This window comes from Diabrotica virgifera, chromosome 1 (assembly GCF_917563875.1).
Source record: "Diabrotica virgifera virgifera chromosome 1, PGI_DIABVI_V3a".
NCBI lineage: Eukaryota > Metazoa > Arthropoda > Insecta > Coleoptera > Chrysomelidae > Diabrotica > Diabrotica virgifera.
Genome location: NC_065443.1, coordinates 287,547,747 through 287,563,968, shown reverse-complemented (window position 1 = coordinate 287,563,968; position 16,222 = coordinate 287,547,747). Strand labels below are relative to the sequence as shown.

At 31.5% G+C, this 16,222-nt stretch overlaps 1 protein-coding gene across 2 annotated transcripts in view; it reads right to left on the bottom strand.

Annotated features, from left to right (window-relative positions):
* Positions 1–5,917: 5,917 nt before the first annotated feature.
* Positions 5,918–16,222, bottom strand: part of LOC114324292 (transcription factor SPT20 homolog) — a 242,704-nt gene continuing 232,399 nt past the window's right edge. For both annotated transcript variants that reach the window (XM_028272095.2, XM_050651403.1), the window contains exon 9: positions 5,918–15,904. The gene's annotated coding sequence lies outside the window, so the exon portion shown is untranslated. The remainder of the gene's footprint in view (positions 15,905–16,222) is intronic.

The window sequence follows — 16,222 nt, the reverse complement described above, 5'->3', positions numbered from 1 at the left end:
ATTTGAATTTTTTTTTCAGATGAAATCTAAAAAAGAATATAAATATTCTATAGTTCTACCCATTTTTAAAATCTAAGATTGCAGAAATAAACTAAAAATGAACCGTTTTTGCATAACAATTAAAATATTTAAATTAAATCAAATAAAAATCGGTGTAGTAATCTTGAAAATGTCAAGAAATGACTGTGCAAGAAGGAAGAACCCCCAAATAATTACAAGAGGCTCTTGGTCTTTTCTGTTTACATTTAAAGAAACAATACTGTGAGCATAAATTAAAAGCACTTAATTAATTAAGTCCAATATATGATATGTTTTTGTTTTTAGCAAAATTAAAGCAAACTATGCTATTGTTAAAAAAAATATTAGCGACCTTTCAGTAGACTATTGAAGGATTTTAATTTTAAATAGGTATCCTATTTTTATCGCAAGGAGTTTAAAAATGCTTGAAAAAAGAAAAAATACTTCGATTTATTGCGAACTAGCCTTGTGTCGGTACTTTTCAAACATAATCTCCAATTTTAAAATCGTTGTTTGTACCACCGTGTAAATTTTTAAAATAAAATAAAAAATAATACGTATGTACTTAGGGTTCTGCCACAACATGAGCAATAAACTTTATCCATATCCATAGATCCTGTGTAAGGTTTTATCCAAGTTGAAACATTGCATATTTTCCGCATTTTCAAAGCACAATAATTATTCACAATTAGAAATACACGTTGTTTACGCCTTCAATTTTACAACAAAAGTGAAACTAAGTGAAACTGATCGTCAAAATAAAAAATTTTACCTAGAGACATAAACTGGCAAACACAAACCCTTAATTCCAGGACAAAACGTGACAAAATTATAAGCCGCTGTGTTTTATTAGTTACTATACCAAGAATTTGAATACCAAGTGATTATAAAACAAAATTAAATATTGGCATTTTCATGCTATCTGTAAGTTTGAATATAAAAATATATAGTTAACACCAAATTTTCAAATTATATGCACTTTATGCTCAGTTTTATAAAAATATGCAAAATTTGACATTTTTGCATTTTTTTATGCATTATATGCAAAATATGCAATTTGCATATTTGCCTAAGTCTAACCATGACATAACTAAGTAAAATCCTCAGAGCCGGAAACCAGAGTTGGGCATGAGGGTAGTTATAAGGGGTCAAAATCGCCGTTTTTATTATTTTTTTGTGGCGCTCATGATCGAGATAGTGCATCAAAATTTGGGAATAAGTAGGTCATGATGTAACTAAGTACAATCTCCAGGGGTGGAACGCTGCGTGGCCGATGAAGGGGTGGGGGTAGGTGTGAATATAAAAAATATAAGGGGTTTTTTGCGACATGGTAGATTGAGATAGTGCACCAAAATTTGGGAATAAGTAGACCATGACTTAGCTAAGTAAAATCCCCAGAGCCGGAAACCATAGTTGGGGATGAGGATAGTTTTAAGGGGTCAAAGTTGCAGTGTGTATTATTTTTTTTGTGACCCGGCACAACATTTGTCCACCACGCAGCGTTCCGCCCCTGGAGATTTTACTTAGTAATGTCATGATCTACTTATTCCCAAATTTTGATGCACTATCTCGATCACGAACGGCAAAAATTATTAGGATTAGGAACGCCCCATATATTTTTATACTCACCCCTGCCTACCACCCCTTTGTACCCCAAGCAGCGTTCCGCCCCTGAAGATTTTACTTAGTTACGTCATAACCTACTTACTCCCAAATTTTGGTGCACTATCTCCATCATGAGGCCACAAAAAAAAATAATAAAACCGCGAATTTTACCCCTTATAACTACCCTCGTCCGCCACTCTGGTTTCCGCATCTGGGAATATTACTTAGTTATGTCATGGTCTACTTATTTCCAAATTTTGGTGCACTATCTCAATCATGGACGTCGCAAAAAAACCCTTACATTTTTTTATATTCACCCCTGCCCCACCCCTTTGTCGACCACGCAGCGTTCTACTCCTGGAGATTTTACTTAGTTACGTCATGACCTACTCATTCCCAAATTTTGGTGCGCTATCTCGATCATGAGCGTCACAAAAAAATAATAAAAAACGGAATTTGCCCCCTTATAACTACCTTCCTTCCCCACTCTGGTTTCCAGCTCTGGGGATTTTAATTATTTATGTCATGGACTACTTATACCCAAATTTTGGTACACTATCTCAATCACGAACGTCGCAAAAACCCGTTATATTTTTTATATTCACCCCTACCCCCACCCCTTTGTCGGCCACGCAGCGTTGAACCCCTTGAGATTTTACTTAGGTACGTCATGACCTACTTATTCCCAAATTTTGGTGCATAATCTCGATCATGAGCGTCATAAAAAAAATAATAAAATCCGCGACTTTGACCCCTTATAATTACCCTCGGCCCCAACTCTGGTTTCCGGCCGTTGGTGAAAGTCATGTACACAACTAATTTAACATATCCCCGTATAGTTTTTCCATATTACTTATCACGCACAAAATCCGCTCCCAGCTCTTAGACTAGTTGTTTAGTCCTTTGTTTATAAACAAAATGGCGCCCGAAAATTGTGTTTTTTTTTAAATTATTGCTCTATAACTCCAAAGATTTTAACCGTTTTAACCTCCATCGAAAAATGTTTTTTCTGATTTAATTCGACGAAAATTTTCCTCGGAAATGCGGGTTTTTCCAACAAAATCTTGAATTTTCAACTAAAATTTTAGGTAAGTAATTATTTATCAATAATAATTAAATAACTTGGTGACATAAAAGCCCTTTAAGTAGCCGATGGAAATTGAATGAATAATTTAGCAACAATTAAATTGTTAATTAACAATTTACGGTCGCTATAATAACCACAATAATTATGGCACTGTTGACCGGCATGTACGGCAAAGATATCAACAATAGGATAGTAATTTTCAAACCATCACCTTTTTATTTCGGTTCTCTTTCCCCACACAAATTTTCATATCTTTAAAAGACTCATAACATATATTATACTATATAGCATATATATATTATACAGGGTGATTGATTAGTGCGAGGAAGCTCAGTAGATCTGTTATAGTAAAAATTACAAAAAAAAGTTGTTAACAAAAATTGTAGGCAGCTTTAAACTCCACATTTTAAAATTAGTTACAATCTTACAGGGTGTTCCATAAGATAGTGGCAGACCAAACTTATGTTTTTTTAAATGGAACACCCTGTATTTTATTTTAAATTTGAAATCTGCTTCACTTCCACATCACAACAATGTAAAGTTTTATTATGTTATACCGGTTATTTAAAAAGTTATAACCAATATTAGCTGAAAATCGTATCAAGTTTAACTCCCTGTATAATTAAAAAGGAGTATAGGAACATTGATCTATTGCAACCATAGTTTTTTAATAATTGTTAAAAATTATAAAACATATTCGCTTTCATAATATTCGTTAAATCAAATACAGGGTAAGTCAAAATGCAAGTACATTATTTTCTTGGTAATTTTAAATAGAACACCCTCTATTTTATATTCCTATCGAAAAGTACTACTATCGAACTTCAAATTTTATGAAGTACTCCCTATACTTAAAGTTATTAGTTTTCTAGATATTTTTATTTTTCCATCAAAGTATTAATTTGGTAGATATTTTAACGTTTACCAATAATTATTGTGAGTTGGCCATTATTGATTTGTCAGAAACTGACAGTTTGACATTATTGTTTATTAATTCAGGAACGAAATAACGACACAGAAAAGAAAACAATTTATTTCAAATAAAATTTATAAAAAATAACCGACGGAAAATAAAAAAAAATAACACATAGAAAAATAAAAAACAACAGTAATTTTAACTTATCTTACTTAAGTAAGGTGTTCAAAATGACCTCCCAAAACATCTATGCATACTTGAAAGCGGTCATTGAAAGAGTTGCTTACATTATTAAGCATTTGTAAAGAAATATTTTGAAAGGCAATTCGGATTCTATTTTTCATATCATCCCTTGTTGTTGGAAGTATTTTGTATACTTCGTTCTTAACGTAACCCCAAAAAAATGACTCCATTTTATTAAAATCCGGTGACAATGGGGGCCACCTTACCAGTCCATCCCTTCCGATCCACCTTTCACCAAACTGATCATTAAGTTCACCACGTACTAATTCATTGTGGAGCGCAGGAGCACCGTCATGTGGAAACCACATTTGTTCACGTATATTAAGTGGAACCTCTTCTAGTAATATCGGTAACTGATTTACGATAAAATCTAAGTAAATCTCACCATTTACTACTACTACATGGTTACCGACGATACCTCCCCGCACATTTAGAGACCATCTTGTTTGACTATGTGTTACTATGTGGTATGGATTACTTGTTGAATCTTAGTGAAAGTTATGTCTATTAACAGAACCGTTTCGATGGAATGTAGCTTCATCACCAAATAGGCCATAATCAAAAAAATCTCTGCTCATTAATTAAGTCCATTCACAAAATACTATTCATTTGTGCTATTCTTGGTGCTTTTGAATATGATAAGGGTGCATCTTGTTTTTAGATAGAACGTTTTGAACAGAGTAGTAACTAAGTTCTTGTTCATTGGAAATACTCCTTATACTTGTGTGTGGGTTTTCTGTATCTGCCATCAACACACTCATTTCGTTTTCCTCTGTCACACTAGTTTTTGTTCGTTCATGTTTTTCATAATTCACTGAACCAGTGCGGTTAAATCGATCTTTCAATTTTTCAAATGTATCTTGTCTAAGTTGTCGCCTATCTGGAAACCGTTCTTGATCAATTCTAGCTGATAGTAATGAATTTTTATTGCATTCCCCCAAAATCCAGATCATATCTACCATTTTTTCATCAGTAGTAAAATTCATTATTGCTAATTTAAATTAAATTAATTACTGAATTACTAAATAATAATTGTTGCTAATTTACGGTGTACCCCAATACTGAATTAATAAACAATAATGTCAAACTGTCAGTTTCTGACAATTCAATCATGGCCAACTCACAATAATTATTGGTAAACGTTAAAATATCTACCAAATTAATACTTTGATGGAAAAATAAAAATATCTAGAAAACTGATAAATTTAGGTATAGGGAATACTTCACAAAATTTGAAGTACGATAGTAGTACTTTTCGATAGAGATATAAAATACAGGGTGTTCTATTTAAAATTACCAAGAAAATAATGTACTTGCATTTTGACTTACCCTGTATTTGATTTAACGAATATTATGAAAACGAATATGATTTATAATTTTTAAAAATTATTAAAAAGCTATGGTTGCAATATATCAATGTTCCTATACTCCTTTTTAATTATACAGGGAGTTAAACTTGATACGATTTTCAGGTAATATTGGTTATAACTTTTTAAATACCCGGTATAACATAATAAAACTTTATATTGTTGTGATGTGGAAGTAAATCAGATTTCAAATTTAAAATAAAATACAGGGTGTTCCATTTAAAAAAACATAAGTTTGGTCTGCCACCATCTTATGGAACACCCTGTAAGATTGTAACTAATTTTAAAATGTGGAGTTTAAAGCTACCTACAATTTTTGTCAATAACTTTTTTTTTGTAATTTTTACTATAACAGATCTACTGAGCTTCCTCACACTAATCAATCACCCTGTATATATATATATCATATAAAAACTATCGGAATTACGAGTGAAAAGTACCAAAAATACCAAAATTTCAATCAAAAATTAGGTTGGAGAAAATTGAATCTCAAAGTTCAAAATTGGTATACGTTAAAAAATATATTTTCTCGGTTTCCCATGGAGCAATGTTCTTCATTCTTTGTTTTGATCCCATGTAACTCGAGTAGAGCCACGTGACTAACACATTATTAATCTCAAAGGTGCTTTTGTTTTGTTATGATGAGAGAATAAGAGAAATATCAATTTAGTCAAAAAAATATTTTTAAATATAAATACATTTTATTTTAACAAAAAATGACAGTATATGCGTACATGTTCATAATATATACACCTTGATAAACTAAAATAACTTATAAATACATTACAAATAAGCCACTACATCGTAAGGTAACTTAGGATATTTACTATCTACATAAAGTCTGTCAAAAACAAAACAAAAAGCAGTAATTAAAATCACGTATTTGACAACAAGAACCATTTGTTTGTATATTTCTATTAAAGGTAAGTATCAGATGAAAACTGTAGATAAACGTCATTTGACATGTCAAATATGTCAGAATAGTTCACAGGTTAATGTCAATTTGTCATGTGATATGTCAACGTCATATTACCATCGTCATCAAACGGTTTAAAAAAAAAAGTTTCTTTAGTTATACTTAGTAATTATAATTTCTGCTTCTTTTTGTCAAATTCGTCATTTAAACCATATCGACAAATACTCAACATTGTAGTTAAAACAGTAAAAAGGCACAACAAATATGCGGGAAAAATAAAAATAATGTAAAAATATAACTAAGGGTAGAACGAAATCTAATAAATACTATTTTAATGGCTTAAAATAATCGATTTGTTACGATTCAAACTTGTGTGATATTTGATTTCTCGTTATTAATAAAGTAATCGAGATTAATTGTGTTTTAAAATGTACCGAGATTATTAAGAGAACCGTGGATTATACTTCTATCAGTTATTTTCTAAAACGGGTTGAAAATATTTCTCCATAGTATATTACCCTAGGCCTAGGATCCAGGGTGAGTTGATATGTACTTTTATTTGGCCTCGGTACCTTAAGGGCCGGTTGTTCGAACGCGAATCAACAATTATCATTATCAAATATTTAATTACTGTCACCAAACTGTCAATGTCAACTTTGTTTGGGTTGCTGAAAACATAATTAATTAAAATTATGAGATTTATTATCAATTATGTTAATAATTATTGTTATATTAATTGATTATAGTCTCAGAATTGTAATCAATTATGTTTTTAGCAACCCAACCAAAGTTGACAATGACAGTTTTGACAGTAATTAAATATTTGATAGTGATCATTGTTGATTAGCGTTCGAACAACCGGCCCTAAGCTTTTTATTTTTTTTTAAATTCGATTTTTCGCGGGCACCACGCTGAAAAGCCTTCAGATAATTTGTTATTAACAATTTAATTGTTTAACCCTTATCCGGGCAAGGTGGGTCCGGAGGGCCCGAGACGCCAATTCTTTTATCATAAACTGATAAAAAAATTTTTATTGAATTTTATGCATCACTGAATTTGTTTAGAAGTGTGTTTCCTTTAACATAGTCATGAGCTATTCAAAATATTCATTATCATTTTTGAAATTATTGCGTCGAAAGAATTTTGTCACGTAAAGAGGCAATACTTGTATTTATACCTAAAGTCTAAATCTTTGTTACAGAAGTTAATCTGGCAGTCAGGTAATGTTTTTGTGGATTATGTAAAAGACTTTTATGATTCCGGAAATCCAATAATAAAGTCTAACCGTGCAACAAACAATTTAAACATCAATCTCTTTGATGTGAACATCAAAGAGATGCTTACAATAGGTGTTATATCTATTCTAAATGAATTATAAAAAACTGATAATGATTGTTGGAATGTAATAGTATTTTTAGGTAGGTACGTATACATATTTTGAAATAAATAAGGCATCTGCTATCAGTCGTTTGATACCGATGTTAGTGTCGACAACTACTAAGCCAGTAAAATTATATTGAATTACAGTGAAAGTAGATAGTGCGAATAAAATGTCCCGAAAACCATTATCAGCTGCAGAACTGCAAGATATTGATAATAATTTATGGGATTCCGATGATGAAGAATCTCCTGAAGTAGTTGGCGTTGAAAGTTACTCTGAAATTGAAGATCATCTTTCGGAAGCAAGTGAAGAGGATGATCAGCAAGTAGTATTGAGTGATAATGAAGAAGAATGTGTAGCTACCAGTTTCCAGATTTCAGAGTGTGTAATTTTTGAAACTAAGGATGGAACTAACTGGAAGAGTCAACCACAACCGACAAGACGTATGCGATCCTGCGACATAATAAAAAGCAAAGTGCACAAAGTAATGTTAGCCCCTGGTCAAAGTGTGGATGATCCTGTTGATTCCTCTTGTTTGTTTGTGGACGAAAAAATTGTGAACGAAATAGTGAAGTGTACAAATAAAGAAGCCGAAAAAGTCCTGGGGATAGAAAACTGGACATATCGCGACTCTACAGAGATATATGCCTTTATTGGACTCCTACTAACTGCAGGGCACCTGAGTGTCAACAATTATAATGTAGATATACTTTGGAGTAAGTTTTATGGCCCTCTATATTTTCTCGTTTATACTCTTTCCTCAGAAGGGTTTTCACACAATAATGAAAGGCAACAACACCGTAATCTTTTTCCAGAGTATGCGTAAATACCAATCCCTCTTTTCAAATAAAATGGCCTATTAGATTTACAAAAGATTTTATTTATTTATTAATTAAATCTTCTTTGGCTCCAAATCTTTATTACTTGTAAATAAATATTTTTTAGTCGGTCTTGACGGTCCAGTTAGCTGGGGCTCAGTCGATCGACAAGTTTAGTGGATTTGCGATTTGCGGTCGCTGGTTCGAGCCTCAGCTAGGTCATGAAATTTATAAAAGGCCAACGCCGTAGTATAAAACTCAATAGAGTCTACGGCTTGGTCTGGAATAAACTGGCGTCTGATCGGCGTATGGAGGAGCGGTACGGGAAGGGATAAGGGCTTCCGGCTTGGTGATACTCCTCCATAGATCCCTACCGAAGGGCGTTGACGCCTAAGAACGGTGTATACATACAATAAATATTTTTTCTACAAAAGTTTTTTTGCATTTCATTATTTTGTGTAAATCCTTCAGGTAGATCGCACCCTCGAGGTAGACCGCATATGTACTATAGTAGCACCTTTTTTTAATCTAGAGAATTTAAATTTAACTTTAATAAAAAATCAAAAATGAATATTAGACATAATATACAGTGCTAGTCAAAAGTCCGTACCCCCCCCCCTTATCTTTTGAACGGTTATACCTATAATAGTGAAAGTTGGAGGAAGGAAATAAACGGACGTAAGCTTCTTAACTAGTCATGACAGGTGACGTAATAGTGACAGATGACGTTACAGAGCCTCTGTGACCGATAATTTTAAATGGGACCCTATGGCAAGTGATGCCTCGTTTGAAAGGTATTCAAAATACCTATTCAATCATACTAATTTTTTTTAATTTTGGTGAATAAATTAAATAAATATAATATTGTAGTTTCGCATTTAATTGATAAAAATTCAAATGTCCGCCTATGGTTTTTTTGTCAAAAAAGTTGACGTTTTTCAATTCTCTAATAGTTTTTACGTCAACGTCAACCTTTTTGACAAGTAATCATAGGCGGAAATTTGGATTTGTATTAATTAAATGCGAAACTATAATTTTATATTTATTTCATTTATTCATCAAAATTAGCTTAAATTCAAACAATATTAGTATGACTGAATAGGTATTTTCAATACCTTTCAAACGAGGTATCACTTGCCATAGGGTCCCATTTAAAATTATCTGTCACAGTGGCGCTGTAAGGTCATCTGTCACCATTACGTCACCTGTCATGACTAGTTAAGAAGTTTACATCCGTTTATTTCCTCCCTCCAAATTTCACTATTATATTTATATCCGTTGAAAAGATACAAGGGGGGGTACGGACTTTTGACTAGCACTGTATGTGTAAATATAAATAGTACTTTAAAGAACAGTGGTGGGCCCAACGGACCCGAGTTGCCCGGTTACGTAAGTAAAATGTGTTGCCCGGATAAGGGTTAAATGACCGTATTAGACTAGGAGCCGGTATAGGTGAAATTTGCTAATCTTTTTAGGCACGATAAGAGCCTATAACTTAAATAGTAGAACCCAAAAGAAAACGTATGAACACACTGTGCCGTAACTTTTTAGCGGGACATGCGTCGACAATGGGCGGGATAAATATTAAAAGCTACCCTCCGCCACTCCCAGAATTTAATTTTTTCATTTTTTAAGTTATATGTGATTAAAAATAAGACTCAGCGTAATTTTAATGCACCACCCCCTTCCCCTTCCCCAACATGAAAGACTTCATTTATCGTTTTTCTTTTTTTGGGTGGGATGCAATCAATTTTAAAATTTCAAAACATTCACAGGCTTAGTTGAGGCTTTTACAAAACATGTCTATTTTTATGGATTCATAGGTTGAGTGTACATAACCTCAAAATATTCTTTATTTTTTTTTGAAAAAATCGTATAACTTTTTTTTGGATATGGCTGTAGGTCTAATTTTTTTCTATATTATGTATTTTATCAAACACTATATTTTTAATTTTTTTCAGATTTTTCCGTAACGTTCGCCATTTTCAAAAATCCAAAAAAACTGTTTTAAGGGGTTGTTGTGGATGTGCACGTGTTTCTCCCATTTTTAAATGTTCTAAAAAACTCAATTATTTCAATTTACATATTACCTATAAATAACATTGTTTTGATCTATTTTGAAGTCTATGAACTAGGTAAAATCCCCAAAAATCCCCTAAAAACTGTTTTTTGGATTTTTAAGGTGGCGAACGTTACGGAAAAATCTGAAAAAATTAAAAATATATGTGTTTGGTAAAATACATAGTAATATATAAAAAAAATTAGACTTGCAGCCATCTCCAAAAAAAGTCATACGATTTTTTCCAAAAAAAATTGTTTTAAGGTTTTGTACACTCAACGTACGGATCTATGTGGTATTATAATATCACCCTGTACAAAATATGTTTAAAACTCATTCAAAGTCATTAATCCATGTAGTATCTGTTCTTGTATCAATAACCGCAAGTAACATTGAATTGTCATGTTTTGTTATAATTAGATACTTGATATGTACAAATGTGTGGTATAGGTAATGATTTGTATTTGTAAGCAATTATGGTTGAATCACCGTTTATACGATGTAAATATAAAGTTATCCAAACAATAGAGTTTTAATTAATTGGGACCAAAAATACATTAACATCACACTATTTATGACATGGCTGATCCTGCAGACTAGAGGAGGTCTTCTGAAAGGAGCAGAGATGGGCGACAAAAATTGGAAACACAGACGGCGAAGACGGACCAGGACGAAGATGCAGAGAACCCAGGGAACAAAGACAAAGTGATAAAATGTAAGTAAGAATGTCTATCTTTATTAAAAATGCTTCCCTCGTTTTTATATTATTATTGAACATTGAATATTTATCTTTGTTGATGAAGTATCGATTTTTTTTTTAAGAATATCTATGAATTTTGAAACATGAAGTGATTTTTTGAATTGAATATTTTTATCAAAGTTTATTATATATGCTATTGTAAATTTTTATTGAATTTTGAATCTTTATTGAATTTATTTGAAAAATCTCTATCCGATTTCGATCTTTAGTACGGTTATTTTTGAATATTTTATGGAATATCGAATTTTTTTCAAAAATGTCTATCGAATTTTGAGATATGAACTGATTTTGAATATTTTTATCTAACTTTTGCATATGCTATTTTTGAATTTTTATTGAATTTTTTTCGAATATGTATACTACTATTGAATTTTTATTAGCCAGTTGTTTTTATTATTGATATTTATTGATTCTATAGATACATTTTAATCGATTTTGTGTTAAATTTTGTATGATATGAACCTGAATTAATATTTTTTTGAGTGATAAATGATATTTTTTTAATGAATAATGATTAGTGATGACATACGTTGATATAAGAGCTTAAGATAAACATTGCTGTAAGCAAGAAATATACTTTTAACGAACCGACCTGATGAGTCGAGATAAGGAATTAGGAAGGTACTAATGATTTATAGAAGCTTGAACGCTTATTAGAGACCCACTCTGTGTTTTGAAGGGTACCTATTTTATTCATGATTATTCGTGAATAAACAACGGCCTCAAAGCAACGGATTGAGGTTGTGATATTTTTAGAAGAATTTGAACCGCATAAAATACCTATTTCGTGTTTTGAGTTAACTATACCACCTCAATGGTGCGTACAGATCAGGGCGAAAATTCGGGTTAATATTGGCGGAGAACTAAGACATCCAAGTGAAACCTCTTTTATTAAGGTAAAACGAAGGTATCGGAGCTAGTATATGAAGTGATGATTATGATGTTATATGAAATGATATATGAGATATATGATAGATGATTGTTATATGAAATATGTATATGAAGATGAATTATGTACACTGCAGAAGTGCTATTATATGAAGAAAAATGAATTATATGAGTTGTAGTACCAGACAAGGAGAAAAGAAAGAAAAAAGAGAATTTTTATTAAAATATGTGGGAAAAATGAAAGAAGACACATAAAAATTGCAAGAAAAGAAGCAAAATTAAGAAGATACTAAACAAATAAGTAGCTAATCATTGAATTATGTCTAAGAATTAAAGTTGTAATTTTTTTTCTAAAGTAACGTAAATTACAAATAACTTATTTTTAAATGCATATAATGAATTCAGGTTAAATTTTCGCGGAAAATGGAAGTGTTTGAATTAAGGATAGACAATATCTTACAATAGTGTTAGTAGATAGTAAGCAAAGGGACACAAAAAGTGAAGTTCTTAGAGAGATTAAATCTTTATTATAGGTACAAGAGAGTTATTAGAAGTTTTTTTAGAGACACATATTAAAAGTTTTAGAGAGATTACATTTTTATTATAGGTACAATATTTTAAAGTTAGTAAGGCGTATATAAATAAATCAAAATAAGACTGAAATAATAAGATGAAATAGTAAAGTAACGTTAAATTCTTTTTTTACCATTTAATAGAAGTTTAGGTAATATTTAGCTTAGCTTAGGAAGTATTAAAGTCGAGATTTTATTACAAGTAGATTAGTTACGGCTTATAGGCACTAAAAGACTATTTAAAAGTTAGGATCAATTTCATTCACTGTGGACACTGTTTTGATGAAGTGAATTAGTGAACGAAAAAAAAAAAGGACGAAAAGACACGACGTGAAAGTACGTGAACTAGTAATAGGTTATAAAATACCAGTTTTAGTATAGGGAAAATATGAACTTTTGTGTAAAATAGGAAAAAGAATATACATGTTTAGGGAAAAATTGATTGATCTGAAATGTACCATGTTACAGTTAGTTAGCATAGTTAGGAAATTTAATTTTTCAAAATAGTATTAGGTAACCATAAACATTTTTGTAAAAGGGAAAGAGGAGCATCACATTTTAAAAATATGTAATTTTAACAAAACGGGGAGGTGTGGTATTATAATATCACCCTGTACAAAATATGTTTAAAACTCATTCAAAGTCATTAATCCATGTAGTATCTGTTCTTGTATCAATAACCGCAAGTAACATTGAATTGTCATGTTTTGTATAATTAGATACTTGATATGTACAAATGTGTGGTATAGGTAATGATTTGTATTTGTAAACAATTATGGTTGAATCACCGTTTATACGATGTAAATATAAAGTTATCCAAACAATAGAGTTTTAATTAATTGGGACCAAAAATACATTAACATCACACTATTTATGACATCTATAAAAATAGACATGTTTTGTAAAAGCCTCATGCGTGTGAATTTTTTGAAATTTTAAAATTGATTATATCCCATCTAAAAAAAATAAAAACGAAAAATATGGTTTTCAATGGTGGGGGAAGAGGGAAGTGGGTGGTAGGTCACAATTACGCTGAGTCTTATTTTTTAATCACATACAACTTAATAAAATGAAAATAATTGAATTCTGGGAGTGAGAGAGGGTAGCTTTTAATTTATTTATCCCGTCCATAAGTGGAAAGTTTGATGCGCCACTGTCGACGCGTGTACCACTAAAAAATGACGGCACAGTGTTCATACGTTTTATTTTAGGTTCTACTATTTAAGTTATAAGCTCTTATCGTGTCTAAAATGATTTGAAAATTTCACCTATACCCGCTCCTAGTCTATGTCTCCTAAAATATTAGAGATATTTAATGGCAAAAAATTGACAGAAACAATTACCAAAGCTTAAAATGTTCGTCTTAAGTTTAAGTTGTTCAATTAGGGGTGGTCAAACTGTGGCTCACGAGCCACATGTGGCCCTTTGAAGGATAATTTGTGGCTCTCAATAAATCTACCCGAATTACTTTTAATTTTGTATTTCAAAATGTCTTAAATTACTAACAACAAAAATATAAAAGACTAGTGCAACATCAGGAAATAGACAAGGAAACCCCTTATCACCGTTGCTATTCAATTTGGCCTTAGAATATAAGTAAAGTATCATCTGAGCTGACAAGGCGAATACGCGGATTCGCGCCTTGCGAATCGAGGATCAAAACTATTGTTGGCCTTTGCTGATGATCTAGATCTAATAGGTGCAGTCGCTCATTCTACAAGAGACGTGGGAGAGGTGTTTTCACAACTCGAGGAAGAAACGGGTAGTCACTAGTATGGGGACTCTGGGGCTTCGAATAAACGAAGAGAAGACATAACTAATGACCACAACTTTGAAGTAGTAAGAGTTTAAATATATAGGGGCTGTAATCACAGATGATGACCACATATAAAAAAAAGAGGTCTCAGCAAGGATAGCTGCGTGGGAAAGATAAAGATTATTAAGATCTAAGCTGATAAAAAGACAATCTAAATTAAGACTGTATATGTCTATTGATCGTCCAATTGTTACATACGGAAGTGAAACATGGACTCTACATCCTACGTGAAAGGAAAGTTCTCAGAATGATATTTGGCCCTCAAAGAGAATTGACAGGTGAGCGAAGAAGGCGCAGCAAAGCTGAATTGGTGACTGTATGGTACTGAAAACATCGTCAGATTCAGATATATAAGAAAGCTAAGATAAAATGTGCAGGTCATGTGATAAGATCAGAGGAATACAGAGTGTTAAAGACAGTGCTTTTTGAGAGACGCAGACGGGTGAAGGATAATGAAGAATCAAAATATCCTGAACTAGTAAAAACTGCTTGTAGAATTATTTGCATATTTGAAACAACTATGTGAAACATTTTATGTCACTTTAAAATTCGTGAAATCCAAACTCTGAGAGAAAAATTTAATACCTTTTTTACACTTTTTAAATAATTGTTTAATTGCGGCTCGGGAAAAATTTCAAATTTTGAAAAATGGTTCGGACTCTCAAGGAGTTTGGCCACCCCATAACGTCAATTAGCCAGATTTTCAAAGTTTATAGCTTAATTTTGTTTAAATCTCTTATAAACAAATTAATTCGCAACTTTCTAGTAAAATTTTCATTGTTTAATTGTTATAACTTTTTTACTACTAGAGATAAAATAATTTTGCAAAGTAATTTTTAAAGCTGAAACAATTACCTTTAAAATGAGGGGATCTTGAAAGTTATTCGCACGTAAGAAAGCTGAGATATTTGGAAATCCCCCATCGAATGCATATTTTGCGATTTTTGTTTCACGAAGTTTTTTACGCGTTTTAACAATCGGATCAAAGTTTACCAAACGCCACTGTTCATTTTTTCAATGGGAACAAATTTCATTTTGGTAAAAGTAAATATGTCTAATAATTTAGAAGATGCAATACTTTAAACAATTAAATTGTTAATAACAAATTATCTGACGGGGTTTTCAGCCTGGTATTCTTGAAAAATCGAAGCTACGCTCCAAAAAACAAAAAAAAACGTCAAGGTACCGAGGGAGCATGAAAGTGAATATATACTTACATAACCTCCCTCTCCTGTCTCCTATTAGTCTATAATAATATACTCGTAATATGCAACAATTGTGTAACAATATTTTATATTGCCAAAAATTAAATTATTATGAAGCTTTTTAATTCTATTAGTTTTATCGTCAGGGAAGGTATTTTGAAATTGAATTTATTATATTATTGTTGTTTGCTCTAGTAAGTAGGTTCTGTTAGTCCATTCGTTCGGCTTTCCCTCTGGCAATATCTCGACCACCCTAAAACATAAACATATATATGTTAAAGAAAATTTTAAACCAATCTAAACATTATAAAGAAAATTTAAAAAATATATTTGAAAAATAAAATCAACAACCTCATAGGTACTGTTCTTTTCGTTCGAATTATGCGTGCTACATAGGTATAGTTTTCAGATTACCACCCCTGTATAAAAAAATTTACTACCTTTGGTATCTAAAAATATAATATATTATCTGTTGTTCTACATTACATTAATATACATTATCCTATTGCTTTGCGTTAATTGCATAATAGTAGTATGACGGTATGAGAGTATGACGGATCGTACAGAATAC